General features: G+C 40.0%; 1 protein-coding gene across 1 annotated transcript in view; it reads left to right on the forward strand.

The window, feature by feature from the left end:
* Window positions 1-14,481: 14,481 nt before the first annotated feature.
* Window positions 14,482-18,992, forward strand: part of mylka (myosin, light chain kinase a) — an 83,400-nt gene continuing 78,889 nt past the window's right edge. Inside the window, exon 1 of the mRNA XM_017692409.2 lies at window positions 14,482-14,621. The gene's annotated coding sequence lies outside the window, so the exon portion shown is untranslated. The remainder of the gene's footprint in view (window positions 14,622-18,992) is intronic.

Genomic DNA, 18,992 nt, shown 5'->3' on the forward strand with positions numbered 1-18,992 from the left:
TCACTGCTACTTCACAAAGTACATGCAATCTGATTCCTGAGTTACAAGAGAAGTTGGTGGTGATGATGACGACGATGATGATGATTCATGTGATCTGCACAATGCGTTGTTCTAAAAGTTGCAAAAGCACAAATGACTCTGATGATAACAAGAGGCCTTACTGTTTAACTGCAAGCTAAAAGTCTCTGGGTTTTACAGTAGGACATGAAGACTGCCTTGAATAATCCTCAAGTGATTCTCAGGTTACTTGGTCTGATATAATTGAATCAGAAACTGACGGTTTTCATTTAAAAAGCTTCAACCACGCAGCAGCACACACTGGATGTTTCATTGGATCTGATACAGGAACACATGCAGTCTGCCTTTACAAGCATATGTGAAAGAATGGGCTGTTTTAAAGAGCTCACTGAATTTGAGTGTGGTGCTATAATAGAATGCCACTGTTGCAACAAGTCAGTTTGTAAAATTTCCTCTCTCTTAGATATTCCATGATCAACTGTGAGTGATATTATTGAAAAGTGGAAACATTTAGGAACCACAGCAACTCAGCCACAGTGGCAGACCATGTAATGCTGCAGAGGGGAGTCGCCAAGTGCTGAGGCACATAGTGCATAAAAGTCTCCAGTGCTCTGGTGTCTCAATGAATACACAGTTCTAAACCTCCTCTGCCATTAAGATCAGCACAAAAACTCTGTGTTGGAAGTTTCATGGTAAAGGTTGTTTTGGGTGACATCACCAGCTTTCACTGCATCCATACAGCACCCTGCTGTTTCCCCACCACTCATGGCATGGGTTTGCTTGACCACACAGTTGCACGCAAGCCTTGCATCGCCAAGTGCAATGCCAAGTATCGGATGGAGTAGTGTACAGTATGCCACCACTGGACTCTGGAGCAGTGGAAACGTATTCTGTGGAGTGATGATTCAAGCTTCTCTACCTGGCAGTCTGATGGACAAGTCTGGGTTTTGGTGAATGCCAGGAGAACATTACCTGCCTGACTGCATTCTGCCAGCCGCTAAGTTTGGTGGAGGATGGATAATGCTGCAGGGTTGTTTTTCAGGGGTTGGCCTACGCCCCTTAGTTCTAGTGAAGGGAAATCTTCAGCTTTTCAAGACATTTTGGGCAATTGAAATCTTCCCACTTTGTGGGAACAGTTTGCAGAAGGCCCTTTTCAATTCCAACATGACTGAGCCTCAGTGCACAAAGCAAGGTCAATGTGTATATATATATATATATATATATATATATATATATATATATATATATATATCTTCTTCTTCTTCTTCTTTCAGCTGCTCCCTTTAGGGGTCGCCACAGCGGATCATCTGCCTCCATCTTGCCCTATCCACTGCCTCCTCTACTTTTACACCAACCATCTCCATGTCCACCTTCACTACATCCATAAACCTTCTCTGAGGTCTACCTCTTCTCCTTCTACCCGGCAGCTCCATCTCCAACATTCTTTGACCAATATATCCACTATTCCTCCTCAACACAATCAATGTCCAAACCATCTCAACCTGGCCTCTCTGGCTTTATCTCCAAACTGCTCCACCTTCACTGTCCCTCTGATCTGCTCATTTCTAATCTTGTCCATCCATATCACTCCCAACGAAAATCTGAGCATCTTCATCTCCGCCACCTCCGGCTCAGCCTCCTGTCTTTTAGACAGAGCCACAGTCTCCAAACCATACATCATAGCAGGACGCACTACTGTCTTGTAAACCTTCCCTTTCACTCTTGCTGCTATCCTTCTGTCACACATCAGCCATGACACCCGTCTCCACCCACTCCATCCTGCCTGCACCCTCTTCTTCACCTCTTTTCTACACTGTCCATTGTTCTGGATGGTTGACCCAAGATATTTGAAGTCATCCACCTTTACGACCTCTACTCCTTGCATCTTCACCTTTCCACCTGCCCTCTCATTCACACACATGTATTCCATCTTGTCTCTACTGATCTTCATTCCTCTCCTCTCCAGTGCAAACCTCCACCTCTCCAGATTCTCTTCCACCTGCTCTCTACTCTCACCACAGATTACAATGTCATCTGAAAACATCATGGTCCATGGAGCCTCCTGCCTGACCTCATCTGTCAACCTTTCCATCACCATTGCAAACAAGAAGGGGCTCAAAGCTGATCCCTGACGTAACCCTACCTTCACCTTGAAACCATTTGTCACTCCTCACTGGTGTGGCTAATCAACTTTACACCTGCCTTCTCTCCTAAACATCTCCATAGCTCCACAGGTATGTCATCTGGACCAACTGCCTTTCCATTCTTCATCCTTTTTAAAGCTGCCCTCACTTCCACCTTACTAATTCTCTGCACTTCCTGATCTCTCCCCCTGTTGTCCTCCTCTCTCTCTCGTTTTCCTCATTCATTAGTTCTTCAAAGTACTCCTTCCATCTACTCAACACTCTCTGTTCACTCACTAGTACATTTCCCTCTCTATCCTTTATCAGCCTAAACTGCTGTACATCCTTTCCAGCTCTATCTCTCTGTTTAGCCAAACGATACAAGTCCTTTACTCCTTCTTTACTGTCCAGCCTCTCATACAGCTCATCATAGGCCTGAGCCTTTGCCTTTGCCACCGTTCTTTTCACTATGCGACTAGCCTCACTGTACTCCTGCCTACTTCCTTCATCTCTCTGGTTATCCCACTTTTTCTTAGCTGCCTTAATACTCTCCTGGACTTCCTCATTCCACCACCAACTTTCCTTGTCTTCTTTCCTCTGAGCAGACGAAACAACCAACACATTCTTGCCAGTTTCTCTCACCACCTTAGCTGTAGTTTCCCAGTCCTCAGGTAGTTCCTCACTGCCCCCCAAGGGCCTGTTGCAATTTTTCCCTGAACTGCCTGAATCTTTGGCTCTGTCTTCACTCTCTTCCTCTTCTTTGTTTCTAATCTCATTCTACAGACAACCACCCTATACTGCCTTGCTACACTTTCCCCTGGCACCACATCTCCTTTAGGTGGCATCTCCTGCAAAGGATATAATCCACCTGTGTGCACCTCTCTCCACTCTTGTATGTCACCCTGTGTTCTTCCCTCTTCTGAAAATACGTGTTCACCACAGCCATTTCCATATATATATATATATATTTTTTTTTTTCTAACACTATTCTTTAACTGTCCTTCAGAAGTAATGTTTAGCAGCAGAAAAACAAGGACTGTCCTAATTTTATCACTGGCTTAGTGGTCCAGTTTTAGCTAAATAAGAATGAATTAAAAGGGAATGAATGCAAGTCTATTGAAAATAACATTCAACTATCACCACATTTATTGTTTTATACACTCGTTCATTCATAATTAAATTTTGTTACTTTTACTTCATCTTCATTCTTCATTACGTTTATTTAATCTTCAGTTACGTTTCAAATTATGCTGTTTTTGTTGTATAACACTTTTAAAAAGGACTTTTTCTTTTATAAATTTGGAGAACAAGTGTACTGTGTGAAATTTCCACCCGTGGAGTGTGGTAAACAGGTGGCTACATTCAGCATGATTATCTGAGATAACATGTAATCTTACAAATTCTGCACAATGTATAACTTTATTATCAACATGTATATGATCTTTCTAATGTAGAGATCAGTCAGATTTCGGTATCCTCCAAAACCAAGACAAAAATTTCCTCTGTGCATACAAACAGAATTTATATCATTGTTCAAAGCGATTCCTGTAAAGCCTTGCAAAGGAAAGCAGCTATGTTATCCATCTTCTTTCCCCACTTCGGATTCTGAGGAATACATTATGTCAGGCCTGCTATATCCTCAACTTTGACCCCAGCTACAGACCCCCTGATGCCTGTGTGTTGTGTGAGATGTTCTGCTTTTTCTATATTTACCTGAAGAACCTGCAAGAGCCATAACAGCCTCACAGAAGCAGGTCCTGATTCTCCTGCAGAACAAAGCACAAGTAGCCCTTGTGCTTATATATATATATATATATATATATATATATATATATATATATACCAATAGGGCATAACATTATGACAACCTCCTTGTTAACTGTAGTTTTACAATTACAGACTGCAGTCCATCTTTCTCGCTGCATACTTCATTAGCCCCCTTTTCCCCTGTTCTTCAGTGGTGAGGACCCTCATGGACCCTCACAGAGCAGGTATTATTTGGGTGGTATTATTATGCTGGTATCAGTGGATCAGACATAGCAGTGCTGCTGGAGTTTGTAAACACTGTGCCGTCTCACTGTCCACTCTATCAGACACACCTGTGTTGTCGGTCCACCCTGTAGATGTAAAACCAGATACGATAGCTCTCTTGCTGTCCAGTATGACCTAATCACTCTCTAGTCCTTTATTGGTTGTCACAGGATGCTTCCCACAGGATGCTGTTAACTGGATATTTTTGGTTAATGGACTATTTTCAGTCAGCATTCATTAGCTTGTATATATATATATATATATATATATATATATATATATATATATATATACACTGCTAAAAAAAAATAAAGGGAACACTTAAACAACACAATATAACTCCAAGTAAATCAAACTTCTGTGAAATCAAACTGTCCACTAAGGAAGCAACACTGATTGACAATCAATTTCACATGCAACAGGTGGAAATTATTGGCAATTAGCAAGATACACTCAATAAAGGAGTGGTTCTGCAGGTGGGGACCACAGACCACTTCTCAGTACCTTTCTGCTTTCTGGCTGATGTTTTGGTCACTTTTGAATGTTGGTGGTGCTTTCACACTCGTGATAGCATGAGACGGACTCTACAACCCACACAAGTGGCTCAGGTAGTGCAGCTCATCCAGGATGGCACATCAATGCGAGTTGTGGCAAGAAGGTTTGCTGTGTCTGTCAGCATAGTGTCCAGAGGCTGGAGGCGCTACCAGGAGAAAGGCCAGTACACCAGGAGACGTGGAGGAGGCCGTAGGAGGGCAACAACCCAGCAGCAGGACCGCTACCTCCGCCTTTGTGCAAGGAGGAACAGGAGGAGCACTGCCAGAGCCCTGCAAAATGACCTCCAGAAGGCCACAAATGTGCATCTGTCTGCACAAACGGTTAGAAACCGACTCCATAAGGATGGTATGAGAGCCCGACGTCCACAGATGGGGGTTGTGCTCACAGCCCAACACCGTGCAGGACGCTTGGCATTTGCCAGAGAACACCAGGATTGGCAAATTCGCCATTGGCGCCCTGTGCTCTTCACAGATGAAAGCAGGTTCACACTGAGCACATGTGACAGACGTGACAGAGTCTGGAGATGCCGTGGAGAGCAATCTGCTGCCTGCAACATCCTTCAGCATGACCGGTTTGGCAGTGGGTCAGTAATGGTGTGGGGTGGCATTTCTTTGGAGGGACGCACAGAGGTAGCCTGACTGCCATTAGGTACCGAGATGAGATCCTCAGATCCCTTGTGAGACCATATGCTGGTGCAGTTGGCCATGGGATCCTCCTAATGCAGGTCAATGCTAGACCTCATGTGGCTGGAGTGTGTCAGCAGTTCCTGCAAGATGAAGGCATTGAAGCTATCGACTGGCCCGCCCGTTCCCCAGACCTGAATCCGATTGAGCACATCTGGGACATCATGTCTTGCTCCATCCACCAACGCACCACAGACTGTCCAGGAGTTGGCGGATGCTTTAGTCCAGGTCTGGGAGGAGATCCCTCAGGAGACCATCTGCCACCTCATCAGGAGCATGCCCAGGTGTTGCAGGGAGGTCATACAGGCACATGGAGGCCACACACAATACTGAGCCTCATTTTGACTTGTTTTAAAGACATTACATCAAAGTTGGATCAGCCTGTAGTGTGTTTTTCCACTTTAATTTGGTATGTGACTCCAAAATCAGGCCTCCATTGGTTAATAAATTTGATTTCCATTGATTTTTGTGTGATTTTGTTGTCAGCACATTCAACTTTGTACAGAACAAAGTATTCAATGAGAATATTTCATTCATTCAGATCTAGGATGTGTTATTTGAGTGTTCCCTTTATTTTTTTGAGATGTATGTATGTATGTATGTATGTATGTATGTATGTACTCACGCACTCATGGGCCACTTTATTAGGTAGTACACCTTGCTAGTAAAAGGTTGGACCCCCTTTTGCCTTCAGAGCTGCCTTTATTCATGGCATACTTTCCTCAGAGATTTTGGTTGGTTATTTGAGTTCCTGTTGCCTTTCTATCATCTCGAACCAGTCTGCCAATTCTCCTCTGGCCTCTCACATCAACAAGGCATTTTCATCCACACAACTGCCGCTCACTGGATATTTTCTCTTTTTCAGACCATTCTCTGTAAACCCTAGTGATGGTTGTGCATGAAAATCCCAGTAGATCAGCAATTTTTAAAATACTCTGACCAGCCCGTCTGGCTCCAACAGCCATGCCACGTTCAAAGTCACTTAAATCACCTTTCTTCCCCATTCTGATGCTCAGTGTGCACTTCAGCAAGTTGTCTTTACCGCGTCTACATGCCTAAATGCATTGAGATGCGGCCATGTGATTGGCTGATTACCAGTGTACCTAATAAAGTGGCAAGTGAGTGTGTGTATGTATATATATATATATATATATATATATATATATATATATATATATATATATATACATACATATAGTGAGTGTGTTATTTGAATAAATACACATAACATCAATGCAATAAGTAGTGATTTTGTGTATGTCATTGTGCTTATTTAACCACTTCCAAACCTTTCCTTAACCAGCCCTGTACCATTTGTATTTATCATCCAATGTCTGTTTTGGGTAATTAATGCTATATTAAATTAAATCAGGTGTGCCGCTGAATTTAACACATCTAACGCACAAATTTGGAACAAAACTTTGTTCTTCAAAGTAGCTCAGAGGATATCAATACTTTTTCATATAAACAATTAATCAGTCCTTAAAACAAGCCATAGGTGAGGGTGACAATCCCTGGGGCAGCTAGGGTCAGTGTGGGTAAATCCAAACCAGTTTGTGTGCATTGTGACATACCAGATATAGTACATTTTATGCTGTATAATAAGCTAGTTGAGTTTAATCTGTCACCTGCCATAGGCCTATATATAGACATAAGCATTAGATATAGGGGCACTGTTTGACCTGAGCACTGTTTATTCTCAGTCTCATTGAACAGTTATGAGACAATACAACTTAACACAATTATTTAAACTGTGGTGTCATATTGCAGTCAAACTCAGGACTAAAGATTGACTGTTTTGTTTCAGCTATACCTGTGGTGCCAGTTTCCTCCCACAGATGGCCCCGCTGTGCCAGCAGGTGCCAGCAAGTGTCTCCACCTAATGAAGATTCAGAACGGAACAGGAATAAGTTGAAACAGATCATTCTTGATTTTTAGTTTTAAGTATTGAAAAATAATTAAACAAAAACATAGTTAACTCTAATGCATGTCATTTGAGACATGCGACAGATATTTTTAAAGAACAATTCAAAATAGATTAAAACTATTTCCTTTCTGGAAATATGATTTGTGTCTTATTGATGGTTACAATACTGGGTAAGATTCTATTTGGTGTAATCTTTTGTTGTAAACTATCCAATGAAAGACACTATGTGAGGATTGTAAGACACCTGCATTTCTCAGGAAGCATGAGTTCATTAGCATATTTGATACACACCTAAATATTATGTTGCACAGTGATTTCTTAGTATATGATGAAAACATTGATTCCTTTCAATACCACTAAGTGCTATGCTATTGGCATGTGCTCATTTGACGTTGCTCAGCCTCTGAATGTGGTCCGTGATGGCCTCAAACACCCAGCTGGCTTTACAAAAATGTTCAGATCGCCTGAGATGTGTGAAAAACATGAACCTTCTCCCCTTTTCTTTTTTACTTTGTTAGCATTTCTATGAATTGGGATTTTATGGAAAACACATTGTAGTTTTGAATTGTTTGTAACCAGTAGAAACATTAGAACCAAATGTGATTACTCAGCAAAGTGCCTCTGTTTGCCATTTGGTTCCAGCCACTGCTGTTACCATGGGCACCTACGCACAAAGTGTTCTTCTCTGTGTGTTTGTGAGTGAGAGGGTATGCGTGCATATTGTAGCTAACTTTGGGCCAGAAGGTCTGTCGCTAGTCGACCATGGTACTCTGACCAGGCTTGAAGCCAGCTTCCTCTCTGTTACTCACAGGCCTCCTTGAACACACAACATATGGTTTAGTTATTTAACAGCCAAAAACAGAGAACTATGCCAGGCCTGCACTTGCAGCATGAAAACTAATGTATGAATTGAGAGAGCAGGAGTTAGCGAGTGTGTGTGGGTGTGTGTGGGAGTGAGGGCAGATAAATGTGGGTTCATCAATTCTACGGGCTGACTGTCACAGGTAGAACAAGGCTCTGGCCCCAAAAGAGTTTTGCCACCCAATACTGCATGGGCTAACACTTCAACACCAGTGGAATGAGCTTTGGAAAGGGCAGAGTATTTCACATATTAGTAATTTTCTTCTAGCAAATTAAATTACCACTGTGTTGTGGTGAGGAAGGATTTATTGCCATTCTTCTCTTGCACAGGGTCCTCAGATTTGGTCAGGCCAGCTCTGTTCCATAATGAAATTGTATTGGATCCAGATGTCTAGCCATCCCCTAGTTGTACTAGTATCAGAACCAGCTTTACATAGATGATCAAGTTTGAGCACAAAGCTATCTTTAAGAGTTATTCGTATTAGTATCACATCCTTTCCAGTCTTGATCAGTAGAAAAGTGAAGAGTTAAAAAAAGCTATGTTTAAATCTGCAGTATTTAAGATGCACTGTGTAAGTAGGAGGAAAAATGCTTCGACAACATGCACTCTGTAAAGCTTACCCTCTCCAAAAAACTGTACCTTTCACGATTCAAATGCTGTCACTGTGGTGGTATCCTTAAGAGTAGCTTAGCCAGTTTTGCTCTTTCTTACACCAATGGGCACTGGAATATGCCAGTGACAATATTTTATCTTGCCATGAACAAGCAAGGACATACAAGAGTGTTCAGGTTCATGAGTGTCAAACTCTAAAGAGAGGAAACCATATGTCCACAGCCTTAAAACTGTAAAAAAAAAAACACTCATACCCATATAGTACATTTCTACCCTTTAAAATCACAGGTTTATTATATATTAAGGCTTATGGCTTATTATAGGGACAAGGCAAACTGGCTGAGCTACTATTAGGTTATAGAATGTATAATAAAATCTGGCCATTTAAGGGGTTGACATCATTAGCAACTGCAGCAATTGATCTGCTTTCATTTACTTTTGATTTTTGCTACAGCGCTGTATTTCTTTGATAATCATATTAATTACTTTATAAACAATGATGACTTAAAATGTTGGGGCATACTGGTGTTCTATAATAATTCCATGTTCTTTTTTATTTGTTTTGTTTTGTATTCAACAAATTACACAGACCTAACTTAAATTAAACTCTTGAACAGCAATCTCATTTTGATATTTAGTTTCTGGCAAGTTCCCCACTGATGTCTTGACTCTTTTCTCATTTTTTTTAAGTGACACCGTTGTCTTTGTAGAATGTGTGTGCAGAAAAATAATTTCACATAAATCAGTATGACCACATTCCCAGCTACCTCCCACTGTCTGACTGTCTCTGGGTTAAGATCAGTGTGTTCTCAGAATAAAGTTTGCTGTGTAAAAAAGGATACGGTGTGGTTGGAATGAGCTTTGGCTTATTCTGTTGCCCCTCTCTGTTGGAGAGATGAGACATGCAGAGCAGAGCTAATGACATCTTTATGGCTGGATTTGAAGGATGGACCATACCAAAATATCTCCAGGGGTGAACACATGTTAGACAGAATGGTCAGTGTTTTGAGTGATATCTTGTGAGTAGCTCCTCCGGGAGCTCTCGTCTGGACATCCTGCCCTCCCCTTGTCTCTAAGAGGAGGATGTACCCTAGATACTGGGTTCAATTTCCAGGTGATAGTATCACTTGGATCCAGTTCATCAGCCCTGAGCTAGCATTGTCTCTCCTCTTTAGAGAGAAAGGGTCAAACAAGTACAAGACAAAATGCTTTCACTAGGCACAGGAATGAAAATTACATGCCCAAAATGACTAAACTCATCATCCCTGCTGTCTTATGTATCACAGTATAACCAGTTTTGCCTTGCTGAATCAAATAATTGTGGTAATAGCTGCCAATTGGAGACAAATGTCTGATCTGGCTATATTCTGTTGAATATGTGGTGGAAATAAACAGGAGGCCAGATTTTTGTGTCAGTTGGGGTCAATTTTGGGATTTTTCTGTACCGCCAATGATTTTGGACAGAATCGTTTAGTTCCACATTGAGCCAGTCAGACTCAAATCATCTTTAATCTATGCTGTGATTTTTCAATTTCCTTTTGATTGCAGTTATTTTTATATTTGCAAATAAATATACTATATGTAGCAATGATATGATGTATGACAGACATGGCAATTAGACATTGTACAGCACTACTGAAACATGACAAACTTTGTAGTTTGATAAAGGAAATGTGCTGTTTCTCTGTCCTGAATGAAGATGCCTGTTTTTGTCTTAATCCACTCAAGCATTTCACAATGAAAATGAAAAATGATCCAACCTCAGTAATCCTACCTCAGAGACTCCCCCTGGCTCTCATAAAACACAAAAGGACTAAATAAATAACCTGTAAACATCAATGGAATGCTATTTCATTTCCAGTTTTGTATGCTAAATCCTAACCAGTATCTATCAGGTTACCTGCCTCCTAAAATGTTTTGAGTGCATCAGTCTCTGCATTCAGCCTGACAACTCATGGGTCATGATATTCTTCAATGTCTAGCGGCATGCTGGTACAGACATAGTGCAAACTTGCCCATTATGATGATGAGGCTTCATCCACTAATAGTTCCATCATTAATAACTCAGTATTCAAGACCTCAACCAGCTTGCTTGAGTGTCAATATATACTATATAGTCTATGTATGTATGTGTGTATATATATATATATATATATATATATATATATATATATATATATATATACATAACTTTCCCTTAACATGTTAAACTCAGCAAATAAACAGAAAGGCTGAATTTGTAATAATTACATGTGTTCTGTGTAGAGGATGTTTTAACTTATTTTGACTTATAAAATCAACAAAACGTAATCTAATCAAAAGTGTTCTAACTTCTTTGCATAAGACCATTCAATCTTAAAAATAAAGATTTCACAAAGGGTTCTTAAAAAGGACCATTTTCAGTTCACTAAAGAACTGTGTTTGAAGAAGAAAGAGCCTTAAAATAATATAATAGTGATCTGTTCAGACTGATGTCGCATACAGATCACATTTAAAACAGACAAACAAAATAAATCGGGTTTGGTGAGAAAATCAGATTTGGACCACCTTTACCTGCCGTGTAAACGTAGTCTATGTGAAGGTTCTTTAAGCTTTAAAAAGGGTTCTCATTTCACAGTTCTCATGTTCTTTAAATAACCATACACTGAAAAGCTTATAGGGAACATTTTTTTTGTTCTATGGAATCACACAAAGAGCCTTTTCTGGCATCTTTGTTGTGAAGTTTATATTAATGTACTAATATTTTATTTCTCAGGAATTATAGATCATGTCAGTTGGTCCATTGACCATAAAATGTTCACACAATGTAAAGATCTGGCATTTTCAAATGTTGTATAAAAATAAAAACAACAAATGAAGACATTACTGTCAGCTATAATAATCAACAATGAGATGCAGTGCTTACTGGGATTTGTACTGAGAATAATTATATGAGAGTAATGTGAATCTAAGCAATATTTCACTAATCGCATTTCTTTCTGTGAACCACTGACTTTGTCACAGATTGTTGCATCTGCTGTTTGGTTTGAAGTAGCATTCCCAGAGGTTGTTTACTGCTAATTTTCCTGTGGGCTTGCTTTTATCTGACTCCCATAGCTTTAGCGTTCTGCTATTCCTCATGCAGGAAGAAGCTCTCTGTTCCTCCCTCTTACGGGAATAGTCTGACAAATTGGCCCTGTGGATGGTGGAGTGTTCTGAACAGGAACCAATATATTTTTTTTTACTTATGTAATTTACTCTTCAGCATAATAACATGTTTTTAGTTCATTTCCATCATTTCTTTTATTTTCTGGCACCACAATGTTGTGGTGTCTGTTGCCTTACCAAAGACACTATTACCTATTTGAGCCACTAGATGGCATAGCTGGTTCTTTACTTTAGGGCAAGGCAGTCCTCAGCAAATTGTGCAGTTTCCTTTTTATGACCATCAAGGCAGAATGTTCCCTTTTTGTCCATTTCCAGTACAAACTGTGGATTCTTTTGGCACATTTGCAGAGATTTTCAGAGATATTTTCCTTGTAGGATTTGGTGCAGTAGTGTCTCAAGAGGCCTGCATGAGGTTCCCATTTCCTGAAGCTGTGTTTGTAAACTGTTGCCCCAGGGACGTCCATGCCTGCACAGTTTTATGCTTTGGTCGAGCACAACCACCTGAATTAACTTGCTAAACACATTCTGTGTTGTTAATTGATGTCATGTTAGTTCTCATCTGTAATTCTGAAGTCTGTTCACTTTTACAGTGCATTGTTGTCATTGGTATAATAGCTCAGGTAGAGGCTATTATTTTAATCTGAAACACATTCTGGATGAGATGCGCCTGTCGCTATATTTCTTGTTTACTGCTGTTCATTGCAGCCTTTTTCCTTCAGATTCATCCTTTCTGTCTTCTTCTTTTCCCGAGTTGTTTTCAACTCTGCTACCAGTCAGTGTCGAGAGGATGTACTATTTGTAATATTACAGACACAACTTGCTAAGGTCACGCCGACAGCCAAGAGACTTTTGCAGGTGTTTTCATCATTCAGAGCCTTAACTTGAATCCCATAGACACACACACATACACACATGCACACACAGAATGACCATTCCACATGCTGTTCCCTCTCTCGCTACACAGCAGTTCCAAAAACATATATTTCTCACAGTAATATTTCTTTCGAAGTCTGATGTTATTGAGCCAGAAAAACTGTGATTGGTAGTAGATGATTTTTGTACTATTAAAGGAATTGAATAACACAGATTTTTCAAACTTTCACCATAACCCAAATGAAAAAAGAGCCATTTAAAGTGGTTTAATGTGAAATTGTGTATTATAAAGAAACTCACTCTAATTTTATAATCTTTACAGTGGTGGTGAAGGGAACCAGGCGTTGTGAAGGTACACAAATATAGCCATTTTATTTACTATCCAAACGACCAGTGAACCTACTTGTTCTCTCTGAGTGTTTTATATAATGTTGAAATGAGTGGTAAACCAGAATAATGAAATTCTCTTTGGGTTCTATTTTGCTTTCCAATCTCATTTGCATGTACCTCTCCCATTGAATGAATATTAAAAACGATGTTGAGGCCAAAGCCGTGTATCAAACCTATCTAAACTAAACTAAAATAATGCCTCAGGCATCAGGCAGGGTATTTATAGCCATTTCATGTAAAAACAATTATTGGAGGCTTTTAGAGGCATTAAATGCTTTGGATGTTTTGTTCCTATCACCACCGCTGACCCTGCAAGTTTCATTACAATGGCACATTTCATATCATACCACTCTGAATGACTCTGTTTACATCTTAAAGATGTGTCTGTACAGAAATTTTCTCAAAAAACAAAACAAAACAATGAATTCCCATTTAAAGAGTCTTAGTTGATATAGATAAGAACATTTGCACCTAAGCAGACATGGAACTTAGGTTACATTTCAAAATCATAGTATGTACTTAGGTTCACAAAACTTGCTGTGCAAAAGGTTGTTGTAACATCAGGCCCTACAATGCCTGTAGGTCTTGGTTAAAGTGTTTGGTCATGCTCTGACATTAGTGGACCATGTAGTTCTCTGGTTCTCATTTATGTGAGCTTGATTTCAGCTAACCAGACAAGTGACACATGAACAGCAAGAGAGTGCAATCATGAGCAATAGTTGTTTAATGAGTGACGCAATAGCTGGATTAATCCTAGGTAAATCTATTAGTGCTCGGCCTAAGTTACACTGGCTTCTTTTCAAGTAAACAGCATGCTGTATAGTGGAGTATAGTAGGCCTGTCATTTCCAAATGAGATCAAGACTGACCACTGAAACAGTTTCTGTTTTGCTCTTATGCATACACATTATATAGGAGGCAGGTTTGTCATTTTATTTCCACTTGCATATAATGTTTGCACTGTGCAGACAAATGTTTGGAGGAAAAACATTTCCTTCAGTCCGTAGTGCATGAAGCACTTTTACAATAAATATGATAAATCCTCACATGGCACACACACAAGCACAGCCTGAGGGTCAATATGTTAAAAAAAATCAAATAAGCACCAGCCAGCGTCTTCCTCAAGCTGTGAAAGGGAAAACAAAGCAGTGGGCCAGCCATTCAGTTCTGGCCTGCAGCACCGGGTTCAGACAGCCCTCCCCCTTCCACAGATCCACCAATGAGAGAACACACATTGTGTGCTGTTAGGAGCCGCGCCAGTCACACACGGCCAGGGGAAACGCGCTCACTCCAGATAACACAGATACACAGGGCAGCTGTGGCCTGGGCTTAGGAACTGGGCACTTGGGCAGAGAACAGAAAGACACGCTGTTTCTCAGTGCTAGGCAACGTACTATAGAGGTGAGTACATACAAACTTCAAGTGCAGATTTGCATTCATCCAAATGAACCTAAGTGTGATCTTTGGAGTGTTTTTCTCCAGACAAACTTTGACTGGAACTAAATGCATTCATAATTAATCATGTTTGGCAAGTTTGTTTACTTCTCATGTATTTTCTAGCTTGTTTACAGCTCAAGTTTTTCCCTGGTTAAAAAGTTTTGATGTACTTTGAGTGCACAGATGCTGCAGCACAGCTTGTTTCTCTGTTTCAGCTGTTTCTTTATCTGTGTGACAAACTTGCACCTTTATTCAGTGCATGTGCATTTTATAGTACATCTGATATTTGTTTTGCTACAAATGAGACCCACAGAACTCCTTCTCTTGCCGGACTGTTTGGCTCTGATTGTTATCTGCGTGTGCCATCACATTTTTTCCATAAGTGCTTGATGTGATCCCACCTGTGCGCTCTCCAGGAGTTGTAAAAAAAAAAAAAAAACCTCACTTCTTTGTTCATTCCTATTGCAAGACACCAGCTAAACAGTGGAACAATGTGGACATGCAGTGCTTGAGTACTGTCCGGTCCTGTATCATCCATCATACATCAGTCCCTCAGGACAAATAAAAGTGAGCACATGAACAACACAGCGTGTTGCACTCTATGGGGGTGTTGGGACTGGTCTATTTGGATGAGTCTGCATGCAAAGCTGTGGAATTTCTCTCTGTCTCTTCACTCTGAAATGTAGCTTCTTCCTCTGGAGTAATAACAGTGATCCCCCCATTTGCGCTCAAGCGGCCAGTCATGCATAACTGCTCTCTCTCAACATAAACGGGACGTTTCCGACAACGGTTTCGTCTGGGTTGGGTCCCTTTGATCCCATTTTAATCCAAATGCAGTGGCCAGCTCCTATTCCCAATACAGGAAAAGACTGGCCACACAAATGCAGCCACTTACAATAAGTGCTCATGAAGGTTTATAGGGGCCTTAGTGTTTTGATAAGTTAATCAGTAGATTAGTAGTAGTAGATTAACTCTTATGAGGCATCATGTAGAGATTTAGGACCATGACATACTAGATAATTATTAGCTTCCATAGTACCCCTTTAAAATCTAGATTTGTATTGTGTATATTTTTTCCTATATACAATATCATATACCACATTTTTCCTTTAATTTCCTTTTTTAATATACATTTTAAATGCTCTTTATATCTAGAAGAAGGAGTAAAACTGAAGTTCAGGTGTTTAACCCTTTCTCACGATTGTCATAAACTGCAGTTACTACCTGCTTTATCCCTCAGTTGAACTATGCTTTATTTTTTCTTCAGTAAAAGTGATGTTTCCATCTGAATATATTCTATGATTTACAAAAAAAACATAAACAAACTATATTGTAGCAGAGCAAGCAAGTTTATAAAAATATTTATAATGTATTTAACTGTCTTTTGATCTGAAGAAAGTAGCTGTTGTGCAACTCAGTTATTCACTGCTCATTGCTCACTAGCAGTTCAACAAAGAAGCATAATGCTTCACACACACAGAGTCAACAGTGTCCTAGTTAATCGAACAGGGAAATTTGTTATTTGATTATATTCATCACAAATATGTAAGTCAATTTCCATTCCAACAGTGGCACAGTCATTCAGGTGCCTGCAGAAAAAGGCCACAGAGGATGTGCTTACTAAAGACAGCATATGGGCCTATTTGGATACTTCGCTCTTATAAGACAGTGTCTAGGAAACTTGGCCTGTAGTTGTAATCTGGGTCAATATTACTAGCAGTTCACTTCATTCAGAGGAAGTCATCAGCTTAAAGATATATCAGTTTAACCAGTTGCGCTATTCGTGGGGTGAATGAAAGCTAATGGAAAAGGTTCCCAAATAACACTTAAGTTGTGCTGGTGTTAAGAGAGGATAATGGTAGCATTGGTCTCTTATCAAAGGCCTGTCAGTATCCTGTGTATGTAGTCTTGCTGTTTTCCTCCTACACTGTCATTGTTTCCTCTGATCATATGTGCAGTATCTGCATACTGTGTTTGTGCAGCTGGAGAAAATTACATTTGCAAGACACTTCATTACCAGACTGTGTGTGTGTGTGTGTGTGTGTGTGTGTGTGTTTGTGTGTGTATTATGACAAAATAGGTGTGTATTTTTGGGCCGGATTCCCTCAATTTAGTCTAACAATTTACACAACTGCTTGAGGCCCAGAAACACATCTGACCCAGGAGTGAGAAGACCACCCTCTATCACACACTCAAACTGTTATAGTTGAGTTTTTCCACCCTGCTGATCGGCTAACGAGTGTTTCTCTCTCTCTCTCTCTCTCTCTCTCTCTCTCTCTCTCTCTCTCTCTCTCTCTCTCTCTCTCTCTCTCTCTCTCTCTCTCTCTCTCTCTCTCTCTCTCTCTCTCTCTCTCTCTCTCTCTCTCTCTCTCTCTCTCTCTCTCTCTCTCTCTCATTCAAAGGGGAGTTTATCCCCACTTTGCAGCAGAAACAGCCTCTGCTCTTATGAGAAAGCTTAGTACTAGATGTTGAAACATTGCTGTGGGGATTTGATTGCATTCAGCAAAAAGAGCATTAGTGAGGTCAGGTACTGATTTTGGATGATTTAGTTCTGTATTACAGACTCCACTCCAGCTAATGCCAGATTTATTGGAATGAGCTGCATCACTCCAGAAAACACAGTTCCATTGCTCCACAGCCCAGTGCTTGGGGGCTTTATATCCCACCAGTTGATTGATTTGCACTGGGAATAGTGACCTTAGGCTCATGTGCTGCTGCTCCAGAGTATCCCATTCTATTATCAGTGCTTTTCCATGGAGATCATACAATGTGTTTGTGGGCAACTGGATGCCTGTGTCAACAATGAGCGCTCCTTAAATTAGCTGAATTTAATAAATATAAGGAGTCTTTCTGGCCACTGAGAGCCATCAGTAACTCACAAATATATAGAGTACATCATGAAACTTGGAAACCTACAAAATAGCTCTTACTGATGTCTTAGAGCTATTTAGTCTTTTTTTTAGGTTTATAAAAAATGTCACGTAGGACAGCTGGACTGAGCTTGTTATGATGTTCATAAGCAAATGTGACTGAAGGACTAATGCACTTGGCATACAGGGCTGACTGATCTCGGACAGAGAGTGTGTATTTGTATTTGAGAGAGAGATAGAGAGTGTGTGTGTGTCTGTCTGTGAGTAAGAAAAGAGATTGAGACAGAAATATGACATCACTGTGGGGTTTTTAACCTCTTGCTTGGCACAGTGGCCTCCTTGTTTGAAGGCTCTTATCTAAGAGATCTCTCTGAATGTGGGGTGAATAAACTTGTGGTCATGTAAATAAGTGGGATTAAGTAAGACTTGTGGCTGAGACAGGCTTTAAGCAAGAAACCACAGGCATATATCATAATATTTAGTCCAAATATATAGGAATGTAAGAATACAAGATGAATGCAAAAAGAAGCCTCCAAAACTGAAACTATGGGTTTATAGGAGCCATCCTGTTTCGATTTAGAAATAAAATTAGTGAACTAAACGTAGTACAGACAGTTCACAGCCATACAGTTTAATTCATAAAGTGTGAGAGTTTAATTCATAAAGTGTGAGAAATGTACAGTGTCATTATTATTGGATATAAAGCACTGATCAGTGTTTGTTTTTGAAGCAAAAGCACCATCAACTAAACCCACAAAGAGAGACAGAAATGTGCTGTGTCAGCTTAAATCTTTGCATGTGTGCACACACACACATGCACCATCTTAGCATTGTCACTGAACTTCAAAAAGGATGCATATAAACAGCAGTTTTGCTTGCATCCTAGTGGTAATGGACTAATTTTTCTTGCTAAACAGTGGACATGTACATCTGTCCCGTGTACAGTAAGCTAGACTGATTATATATTTAGATTGTATGCCATTCCTATTATCATACCATGAACATTTACCCATTCCATGTTTGTGCATTCAACTCCCCAGTGTCTCTCATGTGGAGCACATTAATATATTCCATAGTTTATATAAAGCAGTTCTGTGTATGTATACTAATACAAATTGTTCATTAAAAAAGAATAGCTCACAAAATATATACTGTCATGTACATCAATTGTTTTGTTCATTTTCTAAGTAAAATAAGTTTAAAAACATCCTTTACCCATGGCAATAAATATGACATTTGTTCTGTAGATTTTAGAGCTATTTAAATTTTCTATTTTTTTTATTTCAGCATGTTAAATACAGGAAATTATCAGTGGTCGTGCCTTAAAGTGTGCAGAAGTGTGTTCTCTGTACATAATATGTGCATATATTCACTTAGAAAATCAACAAAGAGTCATTTGACTGAGGATGCCCAAACTTTTGCAGAGGTCTGTAGATGTTCTCGGTCCTCTCTCCCTTTCTTGGTG

Source organism: Pygocentrus nattereri, chromosome 6, assembly GCF_015220715.1.
Source record: "Pygocentrus nattereri isolate fPygNat1 chromosome 6, fPygNat1.pri, whole genome shotgun sequence".
Lineage (NCBI taxonomy): Eukaryota > Metazoa > Chordata > Actinopteri > Characiformes > Serrasalmidae > Pygocentrus > Pygocentrus nattereri.